The 18,610-nt window shown below is 52.3% G+C and overlaps 1 protein-coding gene across 3 annotated transcripts in view; it reads right to left on the bottom strand.

Annotated features, from left to right (window-relative positions):
* The window catches only part of SGK3 (serum/glucocorticoid regulated kinase family member 3), a 44,347-nt gene extending 36,085 nt beyond the window's left edge, over window positions 1-8,262 (bottom strand). For 2 of the 3 annotated variants that reach the window (XM_064170666.1, XM_064170669.1), the window contains exon 1: window positions 7,921-8,262. The gene's annotated coding sequence lies outside the window, so the exon portion shown is untranslated. Of the gene's footprint in view, window positions 1-6,022; window positions 6,136-7,920 lie in introns of all 3 variants that reach the window. The other variant, XM_064170668.1, reaches the window with a different exon arrangement.
* Between the last annotated feature and the right edge of the window lie 10,348 nt (window positions 8,263-18,610).

The following is an 18,610-nucleotide window of genomic DNA, read 5'->3' as shown; positions in this document are numbered from 1 at the left end:
TGAACTGTGGCAGGAGAAAACCCCACCAAGGACCTCAGCCAGTATCAACAAATACAACCCAGATGTTTGCACAGGAATTCTGGATACCTGATAATGCAGGAGAGAAGCTGCAGAGCAAAGGAAGGGGGAAATGGCTGAGGGCTTCAAAGGGGAGAAGACCCCAGCTGAGCATCCCAGGCAGCTCCTGCTGCAGGGCTGTATTCGTAGGACAGTCATTAGTTACACATTCTGGTGCAGCACTTCACACACTGAACATTTTAAGGCAGTTGATGAATTTATGGTAGATTCTGTCATGTCACACAAAATGGGCTTCAAGACCCAACCCCACATGAGTCAGAAATGTGAAGTTTGCCAGAGCAGGTGAGGTTAAGCCAAGCTTGTAGTTTAAACTGACACTGCCTTGCATGTGTAAATTAACATCCCAGCAGCCACACTTACTTTTAATTGGCTGGGACAGTAGATGAGCTCTTTCCCTTTCAGTCTGCCTTCTGATTTTAATTGGGTAGAGAACTACTGTAAATATTTTCTTCTTTCTCACCCCTTTTTCCCAAGGACTTTTATAAACAAGTGAGGGATTGTTTAGCTGCTGCGCACCATAGCCCACGCACCCCAGACCAAAACAGAGCAGGAGTCTGTGTGCAGAATGCTAGGCAGCACTCGGCTTTTGCCTGGTTTTCTGATCACACACCACGAGCAACTCACAAACTTCCAAACAAACTGATCAAGGAGACTCATCTTGGCTTTGCTTCACAGCGGCTGTGTGAGGAGAGAGAAGCAGCCTCGGGAACTCGGGCAAGCGAAGCTAGAAAGGTTTGCTTGGTGGTCTGCGAGCCCTGCTCACAGCTCTGTGCTGCTGGAAGCCCAAGTACAAGTGCATCACTGTTCTCTCCTTTACATGTAGAATAATTCCAGGATTCATGGCACTGCCAGCTTAAACTCAGCTCTGAAGAAACCCTTTGTTTTCAAATAAATCCATGCCTGGGCTTAGATAATTCTATAAAGAATCCTATTTGCCTGCCACAGAACCTATTAGTTAACAGGAAAAGAGCACCAGAGAGGCAGCCAACCTCCAAAAAGTCCTGAAGCACAGTGAGGTGAAACTCATCCAGCAGCATCTGCCCATGGAGTTACATAGATGTGTGCACACACGCAGAGGATGCTAAAGCTCCTTGGCAACAGCACTGTTTGCTCTTGATGCTGTCGCCGATACCAAGGCAGCTGAGCATTTCTGACCATGCTGCCCATGCCTGCTCTCATCAGAGTGATCTCATCACCACTGCAACTACCTCATGATGTTCAAGGGACAGTTTTGAGGTCTCCTGACAGAGACACCCTGCATGTTTTCCATCAGGGCTGCAAGAACAGAAGAGTGCATCTCCTCCACTCACTAGAAGAAACTCCTTCACTGGAAGGATCCTCGAAGACTGGCACCGGCTGCCCAGGCAGGCAGTTGGATCCCTGTCCCTGGAGGTGCTGAAAAGAGGCAGAGATGTGGTGCCCAGGGCCATGGTTTAACCCCAGCCTTGGTAGAGTTAAAGAAGGGTTGGACTGGATGAGCTGAAAGGGCTTTTCAAGCCAAACCAACTCTGTGATGGCTGGAAAGAGTTGTTGGACCCAAGAAGCCCAAAGATGCCAGGTACTCCTTTAGCAAGGGCTGATCCAGGAGGGTGAAATGGAGATGTTTACATATGAAAACCTGCTTGACTATTCCCAGCCCAGTGCCCCCTGCACAAGCAACAGCCCACACTGATGTGGCTATGTACAAGGCACTTGCCATGAGCAGCAGCAGAGCAGATGAGCAGCAGCAGATTCATTCCTGAAGTGAAACAGGAGGGCCAAGTACTGGGAAAAAATCAGGAGGCAAACTGGATTCTAAGCTGTCAGCAGCTACTGTGACTCTACAGAACCCCCTCCTGCTTCCAGTCTTACTTCCCATAAAGCACTGCTGGACATCCTTGATGCTCCAAGCTCTTTTTGCTTACCTGCTATGAAAGCAGAGCCTTTTTCTTCCCCTGTCCTCTAATATAATCACACTGCACCATCACTCCTGCCACCAGGCAGCAGAAACCTCCCAGTTCTTGGATGCCCTTCTCTTCAGGCGCTTGACAGTCTGAGTCCTGCTGCCAGGCAGCTTTTAGTTCTGCACTGCTCTCAACCCTCTCCATTTTGTAGGTTTTGGTAGCATTCCAAGCTCATAGCTTTAATGCATCTGCTCAACAGTCACACTGCAAGGTATGGTTGAATCCCATCCAAAAGGGGCACAAAAGTTATTTCTTTCTGTAATTACCTCCTGTTCCTCTTCCATGCTCTTCCCAGCATGAACAAAAACACACACCAGCAAGTGGAAATTCCAGTGTTTAACTCAAAGCATTCATTTTCTGAGTGCTCAGTCCCTGCTTATTTACTAAACTTAGGATGAAACAGACTTTAGGGCTTGACAGTAATCCCAGGTCAGAAATACCTGAGTCTAAGAAGCCAAAACCAAAGCCTAACCCTAAACCATGAAGATCTAAATCCAGCAGCTCTGCCAGAGCCCTGCAGACAGAGTGCACTGCCATTTCAGTGCATGTGTCTGGCGTTTCTGCACTTAAGCAGGAGCTACACAGGGCACAGAGGCCAGAAGACAGATGGCCTGGGGCTGCAGCAGGTGTCCTAAGAGGCGAGCCAGAGGCAACTGAAATCACCTGTGAAGAGGAGGCTTCAGAGAGACCTGCCAACCTCTCTGGGAAGGTTCCCAGACTCAGTGCTGTGTTGCATGGCCTGAGAAGGGGAATCATTGTGAAGATAATCACTGGGACAATCTGCCCAGAGGGGCTGTGCACTCTGTCCTCCAAGGTTTCAAAACATCAGCTAGACAAAGCCCTGAGCAACCCTGTCTGAACCCAAGGTAACCCAGTTTGGAGCAGGAGGTCACACCTGCCACCTCCCAGCGTTCCTCCTGGCTGCAATAACCTCATGATTTAAAAGGTTTAGCCCTGAGCAGCACTGTCCCCCTCAGCACATCCTCCTAGCTGAGCCCAGAGATGTCCCTGCAATGCAATCCGCACACGGCATCACAGGATAGCAAAGCCTTACAAGTCCCCCAGACACCCACAGTTAATACCAACTTGAGTGAAGATTAATGATGCAAAGCCCTGAAAGAGCTACCAAGACAGCTCCTGTAAAACCAGAGCTGTGTTTCTGACCAATGCCTTGTGTCCACAGCAAACAGCAAAGTAGGAGAGCTCAGAGACCAGCAGGGTTTGCATGTGTTTGGGTATCAGATGTGGCATCCTGCTTTGTATTCACAAACATAAACACTTGGGAGCGACTTCAGCTCCAGAGCTGTTCAATAAACACTCAGAGGTGAACTGTCACTCCCTGGGGCACTGCAAATCTCTTCTGATGCACCTGCTACACGAGCAACATTGAGTCTGGAACCAGAGCCTTGGTCTCCTGCCTGCTCCAAAATAATTTGCAGTTGAGAATACAAAGAAAAGATTTAAAGCACTTCTGTCTCCTCAGCTGTTCCACACCAGTCAGCCAGAGGTGGAGAAATGCCACTGAAGGAAAACTGCTTGCGAGAACTGAAGAGGCAGCAGCAGCAGCAAAGCAGTGTGCTGGTGCCTCGGGAGCAGGTGGAAAGGTGCTGATCTTGGTTGTCTGTGGAGGCAGAGGACCAGAAGCTGGTAACCTTCTGGTTTGCTCCCAAGGACTCCTAATGGCCTCTAAGCTTGCACAACTCCAGCGCTGGCAGCGTTTGGCAACAGCATCTGGCAAGGCCCTCAGCACCAGCACCTTGCCAGTCATCCTCAGAGTGTCAGACAAGAGTGCCAAGAAACAAGAGGTGACAGCTCTCTGAACACAGGAGCTTTGCAATCCATGCAGACACCAATCTCACTTATCCACGCAGCCACCCTGCCCCCACTGGGGGCTTTCCTGCCCTCAAACAAAGAAACACTGTAGTGGCAAAGGAGAGCATCCCAGATACGAGGGAGGGAGGAATTCCCCTCCTCAGAGGCTGCCTGCACCACCACATGGACATACAGCTCAGCTTCTTCCTTGGCTGATGGCTTGGGAGGAAGACTCTCGGCACGGAACTGGGCGAGCGAATGGAGCCACAGGTCAGGTCATGGCCACCCAAATCTGTGGCATGGATCAGAGCTGAAGAGCTGAAATCAGCTCCAGAGCTGAAGAGCTGAAATCCTGCGTGATGCAAACCTGCCAGGCTGGCCCCAGCCACACAGACCCAGCAGGAGAGAGCTGGGCCAGGGCTGCAGCTCCTGCACTGCACACTCCCCCACATCAGCTTCAGAGCTCAAGCTCCTGAGCCAGGGCTACAAACGGCCACCAGCACCCACCCAGCTCCCAGAGCTCATTCCTCTCCTGGGTCCAGTCTTCTTCTAGAGCAAGGAGCCAAGCATTGCTCCTCTCTGGACATGTGGAGGATGCCATGGAAATCCTCACCTCTGGAACACCACAGGAACACCCAAACTACTGCAACAGAGTCAGGATCTGGTGCTTCCTCACATTAGCCTCAGGCAACCTGATGCATCTTCCAAGAGACAGCCCAGGTCAAGCCCTCACTTCGGCCTACACAACAGCTGCAGTGGTTGGGGGAGACTCCTTGGGCACAGGGACCAAGGTGGCAGGTTTCAGTTGCTGGAGGACAGTTTAGACGAGCCCCAGCAGCAGCTGTGAGGGAGGAGTGAGTCCTGGACGTGTTTCCAAAGCAAAGCCCCCCCGAGCTGCCTGGGACAGCAGCAAGCCCAGCAGCAGGGCTGGCTGCAGCCTGCTGCCAGGTGTCCTACTTTCCTGAGCTCCTCAGGGCTTTGATGCTCAACTACAGGAGCTCTGAGTAAGGCGCTTAAGAACTTTCTGCTTGAAGAGGGAGATCTGACAGCTTTAAGACACTCAGAGTCAGGTTGTGTTAGGTGGGTTGGAAGACCTGGGGAGATCAATTCTGGTTGAGAATTAGGAATGCCACACTTGAGAACATTCTCAGGGGGTGCTGAAGCCCTTCGGTTCTGCTCTGGGAAGCCCACGTGTTTGCTTTGCAGGTTATTTTAGTGTACAGACACTACTTAAAGGAGAACAAAACAAATCCTTCAGTGCAACAACTGCAAGTGCTAACTTCAAATAAAACCAACATATTGCTCTACTCTGGGGAGGAGCCCACTCCACAGAAAGAACATTTTCCTACGTGACCAATAGGACAGCCACAAACAAATAATCATTTACAACTACAAATGTCTGGAATCTGATCTCAGTTTAGGTGCATGTCTGCCTGACATGGCCTATAGCTGTGGGACAGACATGCCCTGGGACCTGCATGCGTGAAACCATCTGGAAAAGGAACTGGGATCCTGGGATAACCCAGGAGAGAGCTCATGTGTGGATTTGGCTGAAGGATCACAGCTTATTAGAGGCTTATCCTTTAGGGATGGGATGGAAAATAAGATGTGACAAACCCCCTTACAGTGGGATGAATAACATCAACCCACAATTAGCATGATAACATGAGAGATGATTCCCATCCTAAACCCTAGGCCCCAGGGGAGGCAGGAGTTGCTTTGCATCTTTTTTGTGTTTGCTAATACCTGTGAGCTTTCATTCCAGGCACTTCTTTTTGGCTCTCAGCACACTCGATCTTGTTGCTGGGTCAAGTCAGCTCTGGAGGCTTGCTCCAGAGCTCTCTCCAGCAAGCTAGGCTGAAGTGATCCTGCATATTAAACCCCAGCAATGCCTATTTTAAACACAGGCAAATTATCCACCTACTTGTGGGTTGACTTTGAATTAGTTGAAAAACTAAGAGAGTAGTAATTTTCAAGTGCCCACATCTTCAAACTTGAACTACTGGCTCCCTGCAGTATTTTGTAAGCAGAGTGGGCTGGGAAGTGCCCAACTCATGTTCCCCCAAGGTTCTTTGCAGACCCCTTCTTGCTGAGACTGGAACATCCAGCTTTGTCAGGCTTCTCAGACAGAAACCTGTCCTCAGAGAACGGAAAAGCAGAGGGCAAAAAGAGAAAGCAACAGCTCCTACCAGCTGCCGGTTGTCAGAATGAAGATCCCTCCGAACAACACAGCCAAGTCCTGCAGCACTCTTGATGCAGCCATGCACCTAACTCTCCTTGCCCTCGGGAGATGGTTAATCCTCTTTGAAGATAACAAAAGACAGAGAATTTATTAGATTAGCATGAAAGAAAAGCGCCACAAGGGCTGTCAGCATCTGCTTGGAGTGCTCAATAGAAATGTCAGTGCTCAGAGCACCTAACAAAGAGGCTGTGGCACTTAATACAGAGAAAGACAGAGATCACAAACTATTTGCTGCCAGCTAATGCTCTGCTCTCTAAGTCCTGCCCTTCGTACGCTCCCGAAAATTACGGGAAAGAGACAGGCAGGATTCAGACACAAAACCAGCCCCGCAGGAGCTCTGAACTCCCACTGAAGGGAAGCCAGGGAGTGCTGACCAACACCCGTGAACAAACCGAGCCAAAGACACCCTGCAAACACAGTCCCAGAATCCCAGAGTCCCAGTGTGCTGGGCTTGGAAGGGACCTCTGGCGATCATCCAGTCCAAGCTTCCTACTCCAGCATGGTCAACCACAGCACCCTGCCCAGGATCACAATGGCCAGGTGGGTCTGGAAGCTCTCCAGGGAAGGAGACTCCAAAGCCTGCTCCAGGGCTCCAGCAACCTTACACCAAAGAAGTTTCTCCTCCAGCTCAGATGGAACCTCCTGGGTTCCAGCTTGTGCCCAGTGCCCCTTGTCCTCTCGCCCCCTACTCTTATTGCTCAGATCCCCCCTGGGGCTGCTCTTCTCCAGGCTCAACAGCCCCAGGGCTCTCAGCCTTTGCTCCTCACAGAGCTGCTTCAGGCCTCTCAGCATCTTCAGAGCCCCTGCTGGACTCTCTCCAGCAGCTCCCTGTCTCTCCTGAAGTGAGGAGCCCAAACCTGAATGCAATACTCCAGAAGTGGCCTCTGGAATAGCGTGTCCAGTCACGCAGGTGAATGCTGTGGGAGCTCTTTCAGGCTCCACCAGTCCTCCCCCAATGCAAATCCTCCAAGTCTGTGTCAGAATTTTACCTTCCCTGTGGGAGATCCGTGCAGGAAGCACCCACACTTTGCACGGGGGGAGAAAACACCACTTTCATCTTCCTGACTCCGTCCTCTTCTCATACTGAAGGTGCTAAGGGGTAAGAGGTAACCCCAGCCCTTGCCTCTCTGACACAGTCTGCCAGCGCTGACCTGGGCAGTGTTAACTTCTCCTCTGCGAGCAACAAAGCAAAGCAAGCCAGCGTGTCCCCATCCTACCGGGGCACCGGGAACAGGCTCCCTGGGAAGGGCTCTTTAATCTGAGCCCTCACCTGTTAAACGTCCGCTTCCCGGCGCGTGGATCGGGTGGTGAGCTGCAGTTCGGAGGTGTCCACAGTCACAGCCCATAAACCAAACCCTCCCGCAGCCAGCCAAAATAAAGCATGGAAGCAAAAGCAGAGAGACACGGAGCAAGGCACCGAAACGTCAGGGCATGGGCCAAAACACCCATCAGGGCAAGGGCGCTGGTAGGAGCAGTTCCCCTGCAGGGTAGGGGTGGGGGTGAAAAGCAGACGAAAGGAGAACGCGACCCCCAGAATGACTTTGCAAAGGGAATTGTCTGAAACTGGAGCAGCTGGGGGGGGCAGGCGTGAAAGAAAAAGGCAGAAGTTTCTCCATGTTTGTCTGCTCCTCCGCAAGCACTCCACGCTCAGTCCCCAGCTGGGGGCCCGGACCCACGCACCTCCCGCAGAAGGGTGGGACCCAGCGGGGCCGGCCGAAAAAAGCCATTTTCGGGCTGCAGCAAAAGGGAGGCAAAACGGCCCCGTGCCCCGCCCCGAGCCAGTGCCCCCCCCGGCCGGGCCCTCTGCAGGCGGGCACCGTGCCCCGACCGCGGCACCTCGCGTACCTGCTTGCCTGCCGCCGGACGGGGCGGCCCGGGGGCTGTCCGTCCGTACGTGCTCTCCGCTGGTCTCTTCCTCCTCTTCCTCGCCGCCTTCGCCGCCTTCGCCGCCGCGTCAGCCGCGCTCCTCCCGCCGCCGCCCCGGGCTGAAGGACTTTCCCCCGCCGCCGGCACAGGCGGGGCCGGTGTTATCCTCAGCGTCTGTCCCGGCGTCGATGCTGGTGGTAGTGGCGGTGTGAGTGGCGGTATCTGTCCCGGTGCCGATGTAGGTACCGATACCGGGGCCGCAGCCGTCCTCGCCGCTCCCACCAGCGCCCTCCTGAGACGGCGGCCGCGGGGTCAGGCGGGGACTCGGCCCAGCCCCGCTTCGCTCCGCCCCGGGCGGGCCCCGGGCGCCGGGCACGGGCAGAGCAGGCAGGGCTCGGCAGCGCCGTTCGGGGCCGTGTCACCGCTGCCCTGTTACACCGCGGCGGTGCCGTTCGGGGCCGTGTCACCGCTGCCCTGTTACACCGCGGCGGTGCCGCTCGGGGCCGTGTCACCGCTGCCCTGTTACACCGCGGCGGTGCCGTTCGGGGCCGTGTCACCGGCTGCCCTGTTACACCGCGGCGGTGCCGTTCGGGGCCGTGTCACCGCTGCCCTGTTACACCGCGGCGGTGCCGCTCGGGTCCGTGTCACCGCTGCCCTGTTACACCGCGGCGGTGCCGTTCGGGGCCGTGTCACCGGCTGCCCTGTTACACCGCGGCGGTGCCGTTCGGGGCCGTGTCACCGGCTGCCCTGTTACACCGCGGCGGTGCCGTTCGGGGCCGTGTCACCGCTGCCCTGTTACACCGCGGCGGTGCCGTTCGGGGCCGTGTCACCGCTGCCCTGTTACACCGGCACAGCGCGGGCGGCGCTACGCGGCTTGGGAACCCCTGCAGGCTTGGGGACTCTGCCCCGGGCAGCCTCGGCCAGGCTTTGACAACCCTTTGTGGGAAGAAATTGTTCCTCGTCTCCACCATCAACCTCCCCTGCAGCAAACATGAGGCAGTTTCCTCTTGTCCTGTCACTTGTTCCTTGGCAGAAGAGACCAACTCCCAGCTGGCTCCAACCTTCTTTCAGGGAGCTCTAGAGAGCAATGAGGTCTTTCCTCCACACTAACCAACCCTCTTCACGGAAGTCTCTTTTTTTGCCTGTGTGAAAACCACTGCAAATCTTCCTTCGATCTGGCAGGATCCATTTCACTGCTTTCCTTGCAGTCTGCCGCAAACCAGGCGGCTCGAGGGGGACATGGTCCTGCTTCTTGGTGTGAGGCTGCTGGAGCCCTGGGGCAGGCTGTCCAGGGAGGCTGTGCAATCTCCTCTGGAGAGCTTCCAAGCTCCCCCGGCCATTGTGACCCTGGGCCAGCTGCTGTGGGTGCTCTGCTGGAGCAGGGGAGGTTGGACTGGATGATCTCCAGAGGTCTCTTCCAACCCTACCATTCTCTGAGGGGTTGGTTTGCTGACAGCCTGTGTGTGCAGTCCTGGCCCTTCTGTTACCCTGCTGTGGGAGTGCAGCCCCTGGGTGACTAAATCCACACTATGCTCAAATTCACTTCTCTCCACTAGAGACTCTTCTGTGGCTGCTTGAGCTGTCACACTCCTGTACAGCCACAGCACAGAAACTAAGGGGTTCAACCAAGTCCCCCTCAATACAAGCCAAGAAGAGGAATACAGAAGACAATTTGTTTCTCCTCCAGTCAGCCGTTTCCCTTCTTGCATCCTAACAGCCTTTGACAGCAGCATGTTTTCCCCTTGCTCTGGCGTTCCACCAGCAGGGCGTAAGGACAGGCTCAAGGTCCCTCATGCTGCCCTAGGAAACACTAAACCTAGAGAATCTTTCAAAGGTTGGTCTCAGCACTGCTGCTGAGCAAACACAGACAAGAGGTGAGCCTCATTTCCTCCATCCTGTTTGCTCCCTCGCTTGTTTGCTGTCCCTACACAGGCCCTCGCAGACAGGCTGGGCTGTGTGACCACACACAGGTCAGTGTCTGAGGAGCTCACACAGAAGCAACACAGAAAGAGAAAAGGGGAAAAACAGCTGATGGTGAGCTCCTGCTTTTAGAGAATAACAGAAGGGCACCAGCATCAGCAGCTGGGTGCAGACTGAGGTCAGAGTAACCTTTGTGCAGTCACCGAGGAGTTGTGCAGCTAATGTATTCTCCACCTTACTGGGAGAGATCAAATCACCAAGTGGGGGAACACAGAATCATAGAATCACAGACTGCATCAGGTTGGAAGGGACCCTACAAGGCCATCTTGTCCATTTCCCCTGCAGTCAGCAAGGCCATCTCCAACTGGATCGGGCTGCCCAGGGCCATATCAAATCTGACCTTGAATGCCTCTAGAAGAACATCCTCTGTGAAGCCACCATTCTGCTTCTCCCTGTTCCTTCTTTCGTTCTCTTTGTTGCTTCACCGATTTGCATGTCTCCACCTTTCCTCCCTTTGCTCTTCTTCCCCATGGCAACTCTGCCTCCATACACCCTCCTCCCACATCAAGAAGCTGCCTAAGAGTGCAGAAGGGAAAGTGACAGCCACATGGGGTCATTGTCTGGTGTGGACTGGCAGACAGCTTCCGAGTGCCGTGGGCTGCAGCTGGGAGAGAAGAAACAGAGTAAGGACAAGGGCAGTGAAAGAAGTTCAGCAAGTCTTGAAGAAGCGAGCAGAAAGCTGCAGCAGGTGGCCTCTCTCCACAGATGATCTGGCAGGACCAGGACAGGCTCGGCCGAGTTGGATCCCCCCCAGGCACGTCCCACAAGGAGATCAGTCGATGGTTCCGTGAGATGAGGAAGGCTGTGAGAGGGCACTCGGCACCATCGTCAGGCGAGAGCCACGCTGCTGAGCTGAGTGGGCAGGAGCGTGGCCAGGTTTGCGGGTGATACTTCAGGGCATGTGAGCACTGTCTCTTTGGCCCTGATGAGGAGCAGCTTTCGGTTCTTGGCCTGAGACGTGAGAGGGAAGTTGAGCACGGGATCCTCTCTGAGTCGCTGGTAAAGGCGCTGCCTTTCCTCTCCCTTCCCCAAACACACATTTGTTATTCTTGTATCGCTCCTCTTAGCTGCCGAGGGATTACTCAGCGTTTAAGTTTGTTCTGTATAAAGCTGAAGGTTAATTGGACCAGAGGGTTCAGTGCCCTGCGGCTTTTGTTGCCGGGCACGCTGTAAGTTCCCCATTCACACCGCCAGCCTGCTGCCCCTCTGCAGACAAAGCAGAGCCCGGGTTCTGCATTCAGGATGCTCTGAACTGTTTGTCATGTGAGGCACTGGTCACAGCGGCTGCAGCACCTCCTCTGCGAGCAGAATTAACCCCAGCGACGGAGGGCAGCTGTGCTCTGCACCTGTGAGAGAGTGCTTCAAAAGCAGCTATTGCTCTGCAACGCATTGAGTAACAACTCTCAGACACCCAGCCAAGCATTAGAAACCATTTACCTACAAAAGGGCAGGAGAAAACAAAAAACCCTCCCAGCCAAACAAAAAATTGAAGGCACGTTCGGCCAGGGGGGTGCAGAATGACTCTGCCTGGGTACCTGCAAAGGGAGCACCAAAGAGAAGTGGTGCAGACATCTCACAGCAGGGGACGCAGAGTTATCTTACTCACTGCAACAAGGAGTAATTAAGCAGATTTTAGAGGCCCTGGAAAATTAATGACTTAAACCCTAAGGAAAATTAGTGAGTTAAACCCTAAGTCTACTTTTGCTTCTTAAAATAGTTTTATAAAGCAAATTGGGATTAAATCTGAGTGGTACAGAAAGTCTCCAAGAAGCTGAAATTGAATGAACTTCAGCAAAGCTTCAGTGGAAGGAGGCATCCCTCTTAGCAAACAGATTTATCTAGTGGAGTGTGTGTGTGGGGGGGGTTGTTTCTTCTCTCTTTTTGTTTTCATTCCAGCTGTGGTTGCTGTTTTGGGGAACAAGAAAGTTCCTGCCTCAGATGTTTCCCATGAGTTATCAGGAAGTACCAAAGATGAGGCAAGAGCTTTCCCAGAAAGGACCTCTCAAAAGCTTCCAGAAATGGATGGAAATGTTCTGATTTGTCTCAGTACAGGAGCTGGGGTGAAAAGGCTTTAAAAGAGAACAAGGCTTTGGGGCAGGCAGGAGCAGAAGGCTGTGAGGAAGCAAAGTTCCCCATTCCCAAGTGAAGTGGAGGGGTCAGGAAAGCTGACACCTGCCAAGTCCTGCCTGCGTGTGCATAAATCCAAAGGGCTGCTGCTGAGTGCTCACCCCTCACTAGCACAGGCACTCTCCTCAGCCCTGCTGAGAGCAAAGTTCCAACTCAAATTCCTCCAGCATCTATTCTGTAACTCAGTCCTGCCCAGCTCCAGCAGGAAGCACAGAGCCCCTCGTGTGCCGAGCAGGCTGCTGCTCTGAGCAGAGCCTGTGTCACACAGCAGAGGCTGTCTGCATCCGAGGTGGCTTTGTGCAGGTGGAAAAGTTACCAGGAATCCTTCTGCACACAGGAGAGGAGCCAGCTGCTGACAGAAGGGCTGTCTGGGAAGCACCTGCAGTCCCAGGAAGTGACCCAGGCACAACGTTTAAGGCAGGGGTTAGGTGAACCTACACCACTCAATGCCAATGCCACATGCTCCAGCTGAGAGAGTGTTCAGCTTCTACCTGCTCCTGAAGCGTCATCTGGGGAGCCTGTCCACTGTCTCTGCCACTCCTAAGCAGGAGAGGCAAAGATTTGGGTGCAGTTCCATATTCTCTACTTTCTTCTCTTACTCAGACAAATGCAGTAAGAACACCTGCCTGAGGCCCTCTTCCAGGGGTCTAGTTTTGTGGCATGAAGAAGAGAGATTGCTGGGCCTCCTTCCTTTGGCTCTGGGGGTTCTCACCCTGCCAGATGCTGGTTGTCTTCCCACAGCAGAGGTCCCACGTGTAAAGATTTCATCAGCTTAGCAAATGTGCTAAGGGCAGTTCACAAGACACTGGCTGACACAGAGCTTTGTGTACTGGACAATGACAGCAAACTGTGATTTGCACTTTGAGAGGACAAATTCTCTTCTGAGGTCCAGAAATCCTCAGGAGCTCAAATAACTGCAAGTGCATGGAGGTGAGGAGAAAGCACAGCAATGATCCCACTATCCAGAGCGCTGCCTAAGGAAGCAGCTGCCATTCTAAGGGGGGGCAGTTCAAATAAAACCCTACTGAGGTCCTTCATTTCCACCCAGTTCACTACTGAAAGGAACAGGCATCTGCTGGTAAAGAGGGGCAGTGGGAGGAAGTTGGCCAACAGGCAGGAAGTTTGAGAGAGATGCTGTTAGTACAGAAGGTGCAGGGATGGCTTCCTAGAGTCTGAGCAAGCTGAGCAGAGTGAACAAAAGCAGCCAATGAGTTGCACAACTGCTCGTGAAACGACAAGAGAGATAAAGAAAGACAATGGGGTTTAATAAAGTATCCTGGAAACTCTCCACATTGCTGGATAAGATCTCATGGGAACAAAGAGGAAAACCAGAAATCATCTGCAAAAGCCAGAGGTTACATGAGGCCAGAGCATCCCCAGCCAGGGATAAAAATCACCTTGCCTAGAAAATGTCAGTGACCCCCAAACTAATAAAGAACAAAGTAAATCCAGTTCCCAAACAGAAAACAACATGGGCAGAACTCTCAGTGGTGGCACAGCAGAGAGCAAGACACAAGTCAGGGGGAGGAGGAATGGTGACAGTGCCAGCCTTATATGGTCACAGAGGTGAGAAGCGATGGTGTTCTTATCTTGGTGTGAGTCTGAGTGTCCTCCCACAGCACAGCTCAGTCAAGGCAGCAGAAACCTGCTGGCAGGCACTGCTGTGCCTGCTGGATTAGCACTGGCTTATGTAACCATGGCACATGCGGAGCAGCTGGGCACCACCAAGCTGTCCAAGCATGTCAGAATGGGGTTACACAGGCTTCTGTCCTCAGCCTCTTCATCAATTACATGCAAGATGATTAAACTTATGTGACACACTAAGCTAAGAAGAGTTGCAAGCACTTGGAGGGAGAATTTTATGTTTCCAAATGATCTGGAAGAGCCAGTGAAATAAATGGGGTTGGAAATCAGCACAGACAATCCTTTATTCCCATTTATAGTCACAAGCCAAGGCAGTAAATCTATTGGAAAGAACCTTCAGAGAGGTTTGGGGCACACAGTGAATCACAAACTGAGTCATGTGCAGAAAAAGCCAAGCCCTGGGAAGGAGTCAGAGCATGAGCAGCACAGGTAAGACAAGAGGCAGCTGGTGTCAGGCACAGCCTGTGCTGGAGCCTCATTTCATGTGAGCCAAGGCAGAGAGGAACCAGCTGGGGGAAGAGGTGGTCTGGGGAAAAAGCATAGTGGTGAGAAGGAGAATGGATGTCTGCACACAACAGCTGGAGCTGCACGTGGGCTGGGAGCAGGAGTCAGCAGCTCAGTAAAGAAGGATGATACAAGATCAGAGCATGTGGGAGCACACCTCTCAGGTTAAGTGGCTTCCCTGCTCTCCTCCAAAGACCCCAAAGCCATAGCTCTCAGCACCACATCTCCATGGTTTGGGACCCCCTCCAGACATCTCCACGGTTTGGAACTCCCTTCACCACTGCCCTGGGAAGCCTGGGCTGGGCCTTGACTGTCCTCAGGGGGAAGAAATTGTTCCCCATGTCCAACCTAAGGCTCCTCTGGCACACCTTGAGGCCATCTTGTCCTGTCCTTTTTCCCTTGGGAGAAGAGGACAATCCCCACCTCGCTCTAGGATGCTCAGCAGCTGGACCCTCTGGTTTTCTTGATTTGATTAGTCAGATAAAAGGCACCAGACTGACAAAGTAGTTGAGCCTTCAACAGTAAGGCAGTTCCTAGCCATCAGTAGAAGGTTCCCTTGGTTGGCTTCTGGTGACACCTACTGCCCGAGCTGCATGCAGCGGAAAAAGAGAGAAGGCTTTAACGCTGCTCCACAGGACTCCTGGTGTGCAGCCTGGGGTGGGGACAGGCAGTGCTGTGCTTGAAGAGGCAAAGACCATCCATAATTTTATGGAAATAGCAGTAATACAGACCAGAAATGGCAACTATCCAGGAGAGGTCTGGGGAGTTTGGCTGCTTTCCTGTGCAGTGAGTGGAGGACAAGAGCTAAGTGAAGGCACTTTGTGCATTTCCCCCGAGAGAAGCTGATTAATTTATGGCTGGAGCTGGAAACATCTCAAAGGCAAAAAGGATGTCACTTTTTTTTTTCCCAACAGAGGACACTTCTTCATTGGTACTGTGCACGGTTTGACACCAGATTCTCCTCACTGCCTAGCAGCAGGGAGCTGTTTCTCTGGTTTTGCAGACACCCTTCTTACTTCAGTACCTTCCAGTAGCAGCATTTCAGTACCTGCAGGACAAGGAAGGGGGGGCAGAAGGCCCCCCGGTTTGGGAAGGTTGTTAGGTTTAATGAACTGCAGTGGATTCCTGCACACAGTTCAGACCTTCATGGGTACATACAGGATTAAGACCCTTCTGAGCCTTCTGAGCTATCAGAAAACTGGAAGCTATGACATTAGGCTGCCAGTGGTGTCCAGAGGACAGGGCAACAAAGCAGTCCGAAGGGCTCATCTAGTTCATATCTGAGCTGCAGTAACCCTGGGGGTAAAGCCCTGAGGAGAAACTCTGAGGACAGAGTCACTTTGGTGTCTCTCAGCCCATCGATCTGCTCCCACCATTTCACGTGTGTGCAGCAGGGTCTCTCCTGTGTCTTCACCTCTGGCAGAGGCCTTCAGCCCGTCCAATGCTTTCGAAGTTAAGCACAATACCAGCCAGGCATCGCTGCTCTGCGTTCTCCATCACCCATTTACATCCCTGGCTTGAGAGTTCTGCACTGGCAATGGCTGCTTGTTCTTCACTAACCTGGCTAGTGCAGAGAATTCCACTAGGGACCAGCCCATAAACTGGGACACTTAAACACACACCAATGTCCTGTGGATTTAAGTGGAGCTTTAAGAGCTGCTAGCACAGGGATCGATAAGGCAGCGAGGCTGGCAGCTGCCAGCCAGTGCTCTTTGGAGGGACTTCTCTTGCAGTGCAATGGGACTGCACCCTTCCTGCAGCTGGGATTCGACATGGAAGCAGATAAACACTCAGAGCAATTGCCACTGAGACTTCCATGTAATCAGGTTACACATCTAAGCTCACAGCACTTACATTCTCCTCTTTTTTAACGGGTGACTGCCCTAGAGATTGATTTTCTATTGACATCTGCTGGACACTGACAGCCCTGATGAATCCATTTTGCCTGCCAAGAGATTTTCAGAATAAAAAATGCAGGGCCTTAATTTTGTAGAGGAGTTTGCATGTAAAATTAATTTAATTTCCTTGAAAAATGGGGCCTCAGAACCAGATTTTGAGCCAAGAAAGGAAAGCAAAGGTGAACAAAACCCCAATGCAGCCACTGAGCAGCTTGTCTTGGATGCTGAGATTATTCCTGCATGGAGTGGGATGTGGAGCTTACCCAACAAGGCTGTGCCTGAAGCAACACTGAAACATTGACTCTGCAGCAGCAAAGCCTCTGAGCAGACCATTTAGAATGTCTGTAGTGAGTGGTAGAGCCTCAGCCCAGTATTGCCCTTGAAGGTGCTTATGTTTTGCTAACACGCAGCCCATGTCTGGAGCAGCCCCACTCCGGCCTCGTGTGTGGGAATGCCATCAGTGCCCCCCAGGGCAGCTCTGAATGGTGTCAGATGCAGAACCTGTTGCAGTGGCAGCAGTTCATGTTCTGACTCTGTGAAAGCACTAAAGGAAAACGTTCTGGGGATGATTTGAAGACAGCAAAAGAGGGATATGGAAGTGGTCCAGTTGGCCAAACCCGGGACAAGAGCTACCAGTCCAAGTCCTCAAAATAAGCCAGATGCTGTTTCCCAACCACCATCAACTAAGTATGAATTAACCCAGAGGTTTATGAAAGCTGGAGTTGCTCAGTGATGGTTCCTGTCCTTCCAGAACCCTGTGCTTGGCTGTGTGCTGATTCTGAGGCCAAGGACATGAGGAGGCCTCTGACTAGCACCCCTTCATCACCCCAGTGTGTCTGCTGGTTGGTACTTGGGCTTCCAGCAATGCCTGCTCAAGGGAAGGGCAACAACACAGATGAAGTTCAGCAGCAGCTCGGAGTCACATCTGCTTCTTTGGAACCAGAAATTCCAAACCTGCCTGGATGTGATCCTGGACAACCTGCTCTGACTATCTCTGCTTTAGATGTTTTAGATGAGCCCCAGAGGTCCCTTGCCAACCTCCACCATGCTGAGGATCTGTAATCTAAACAACAAGCTGCATTCTTTCTGGCTTGTGTTGATACTGCCATCCTCCCTCTAGCCCAGACTTGTGTTCCCTCTCCTCTTGCTCAGCTTTGGTCTGAAATGCAGAGTGCTTTTGGGGCCAGGCCAGGCCAGACTGCTGGTCTGCTTGCTGCTCCTGCAGGCTGGGCAGGATGAGTTCTGCTAGTGAAGCACTGAAGCCTTTCAGCTCCCCTTTCTCTGTAGTGCATGCTGTGGGGAGCACACAAGTTGCAGCTGAAGGCTGGTGATAACTTCCACTGCTTGACAAAACAGAGCATTTCCTAGCTCACCAGGCTCTGGGCTTTGGCATGCTGCACAAGCCCTTTGTTTCTGTTTAGCTGGAAACTTCTGCCATTGCTCTTCCACAGAAACAAGCCCCTCTGGGAAATCACTGCTTTCCCCTGGGAATGACCCATTTCCTGAGGGTAAATGACAAAGGAGAGACGGAATAGCGCTGGGTGAAGATCAGACTTGACATCTTAGATCCGAAATGAACGCCTGGCAGTGCTGGGGTCTCATCACCAAAGCAGGATGGGTTCAGATCTCTCATGTTGCTGACAATCAATCACTCTGCTGACCTGTTATAATTAGATTCAACTCTGCAATCAGTGTGATCTTGGAGCATGTGGCAGATCTGAAAGTAAACCTGCTTCCCTGTGATGCTACTCTTTGCACTGCTTGTGCCAATGCTGTGGTTACTGCTGTGAGCTCTGGCAGGATTTGGTGACACCACACATGACTTCCTTCTTGCTTGGTAGAGACAGAGCAGAAAGCTTGTAAAGAAAGATGTGTTGATTTGCATAAAGGGTTGGCTTGCCAGAGAATTGTGATTTGTATCACAGATTCTATAATGACAGTTGATTATTGCAGAGATTGCCTGGGCCATCAGTCGTGCTGCTGAGCCTGAGCTGGAGTGCTCACTAATGGCATTCATCAGAAACATGTTCATTAGAGTCAAGCCACTGTAACATATAGATTCCCCTATTGGCTATCATTGATCAACGAAATTAGTATGGGAGGAGACAGGATAAATGCTTTTGACTTTGCACTCATGGCTTATCAAGTGATTTCATAGGAACCTCTGGTTAGAGAAGCAAACTAAACAACCTTTCCATTGGCTCTGACAGCAAAAGCAAATGATGTCACCAGGCTGCTACCTGTTAGTGACCACAGAGTCCTATGGGACTCTGGCAGGAGAGTTTATTTCCCAGGTGATGGAATGGGTTGCTCCAGAACATTTCTTTGCCATTCCTTGCAAATGCAGGCTGGGCTAGCACAGGATTGCCACCGCCCAGTGCCTGAATGCTGCCTGCTCTCAATAGCTGCCACAGTTTCACAGAGGACAGAGCCTTCCCTATTTGCATTTTGACTGCGTTCCTGCTGCTCGTGAAGGGAAGCCTAAGGAATGAATGGGCACAGGCTGCTGCTCTAGC

This window comes from Pogoniulus pusillus, chromosome 34, assembly GCF_015220805.1.
Source record: "Pogoniulus pusillus isolate bPogPus1 chromosome 34, bPogPus1.pri, whole genome shotgun sequence".
NCBI lineage: Eukaryota > Metazoa > Chordata > Aves > Piciformes > Lybiidae > Pogoniulus > Pogoniulus pusillus.
The sequence above is the reverse complement of the archived record's forward strand: the minus strand, read 5'-3'. Positions and strand labels throughout refer to the sequence as shown.